The sequence below is a fragment of the Exserohilum turcica genome (genome assembly GCF_000359705.1).
Source record: "Exserohilum turcica Et28A unplaced genomic scaffold SETTUscaffold_18, whole genome shotgun sequence".
NCBI classification, from domain to species: Eukaryota; Fungi; Ascomycota; class Dothideomycetes; order Pleosporales; family Pleosporaceae; genus Exserohilum; species Exserohilum turcicum.
In genome coordinates, this window is record NW_007360003.1 from 336,787 (window position 1) to 339,163 (window position 2,377).

The following is a 2,377-nucleotide window of genomic DNA, read 5'->3' on the forward strand; positions in this document are numbered from 1 at the left end:
GCTAGGTAGTGCTGGCTATCTTAGTGTTGCAGCACTTGAGCGAGTTTTTTGGATCAGTGATATCTTTTGACGTAAACAGTACTTCTTCAAGAATGATATCTTCAGCTGCTTCTTCTGTCTGATCTATTTGGCTGGTAGATAGAGCTGATTCTGCTAATCTAGCTCTTGATTTGATCAGAACAATTGGATTTTTGCTGACTACTCTTATGGAGCTGTCTGGTTGGTCTGACTGGCTGATATTTAGCTTGATATTCGACTTCTGATTAGCATTCTAATCAGCGTTTTGATTAGTATTTTGATTAGTTTCTTGATTAGTATCTAACTGCAGTTCCTCGTCAGGTGTTTGATTGTTGAATACGCCTTCAAGTATTTGGACGTCTTAAGCAGTAGTGACTTTATTTGTCCTTAGATTGATTAGACGATATAAGTTTTTACTAATATATCCAGTTAGGTAGTACTGCTGGACTCGGGAGTCTAATTTGCTAAGAAACTCTTTTGGCTCTTTTCGATATACTAGAGATCCCCATATTCTGATATTGCTGACGTCTGGTTTGTATCCATATTTGGCTTCAAATGGCGTCTTGAAGCCGATTGAGCTATGTGGCGTTCTATTGTATAGATAGACAGCTGCTAGTAGAGCTTCTGCCTATAGTCTGTTTGGCATCTTGGCTTTAAATAGTAGAGCTCTGATCTTATCGAATAGCGTGCGATTGATCCGCTTAGCTCCGCCTTTGCCTTCTGGGTTAAATGGGGGAGTAAATCGTAGTTTGAGTCCCTTTCTAGTAGCTAGCTTCTGTAGCTCTATTGTATCTAGCTTATTGTCTGATTAGATAAGCTTGATCTGTTTTGAGTCCTGAACTTCAGCTCTCTTAACAAAAGCTTTTACTGGCTGTACTAGCTCTGATCTAGATGTGAGTAGATCCACTTCTAGATATTTGGTATGGTAGTCTAGAAAGGTGATATAGTACCGATAGCCCTTGTTCGTCTTTGGCTTGATCGGTCCCCCTAGGTCGCAGTAGATTAGATCGCCAAATTCATAGATCGGCGTTTCTATTGGATCTCTGCTAATCTTGCTCGTGAATTTGCTTTTTAGGCAAATATCACAGTTATTTATTACAGTTATATGATTTTTGATATTTGACTTGATACCATTAGTGTTTTCACTTAGCTTACTTAAGCTAGTTTTCCCAATATGGCCAAAACGTTGGTGTAGTAGACGCGTCTGATCGTCTGTTTTTGATTGGTCTGATTGATTTGATTGGCTGATCTTGGTTGCCAGCTCTGTATTGTATGCTGCTGCTGTTTGGATTTGATCGCTTCTTTGGATATCGCTGACTGCAGTGAAGATAGCGATATTTCTAGCGTATTGCCCTTTGGCTAATATTTTGCTAGATCGACTGATTAGACTATATGTCTTTAAGAACTGAAATTGAGCTCCTTTTTGGACTGCTTGATAGAGACTTAATAGATTAACTTTAAAGTCAGGTACTAGCAGGACTTCTTTGAGTACTACAGACTCTCCTGTACTAGTGAATTTAATTGGCACTTCTCCTTTAGCGATTGCTGGTAGTAGCGCGGTAGAGTTGCCCCATTTGATATATGTTTTGCTGACGCTCGTGAGATTTCTGAAAAGCTCTCGATCAAAACAGATATGAGCGCTAGCAGCGCTGTCTAGTATCCACTCGATAGTATTGGTGGACTGAGTAGATAGCGCAGTTTTGATATTAGCAGCATTTTGATTAACTAAGACTACTGTCGATAAAGCTAACTCAGTCTTTTGAGTTGATCTGTTTGGGCGTTTGCTAGGATCTTTTGTCTAGCATTAATTAATTTAATGTCCATTTTTGTGGCAGTACGAGCACTGTTTTGGACTTTTATTTGATTTTTGAGTTGCTAGAGTCATCTCAACGTCTCTAGACTGTGGAGTTTGGCTGCTGGCTGAGCTCCTATAGTAGTGTCTGTAGCTCTTCTAATCAGCGCTGTTTGAGCTGCTGTTCTGGTGCAAGCTACTAGAGCTGTTTTTAATTGCTTTGTGGCGCCTAGATTCATCTAAGATCTGGCTGCATATTAGATCTAGATCTACTGCTTTGTTTGATCTAAGGTCTTGAGTGATCGCTGTAACCAAATAGTCAAAATCTGAATTTAGATTATTAAGTATTAGAGCAGCGATAAAGCTAGGTGGTAGGCTGATATTACGGGCTTCTAGATTGAGCACTAGTCTGCTGACTTTTTGGATATACTGCTCAACGTTGTTCTAGCACTGCTGCAAAGTAGTGTTGATCAGATCTTTGCAGAGCAAGAAATCTGAACTAAAGCCCTTTGAAGAATACAGCCGTTCTAGCTGGTTCCATAGTATATATGGACTTTTGATATCTTT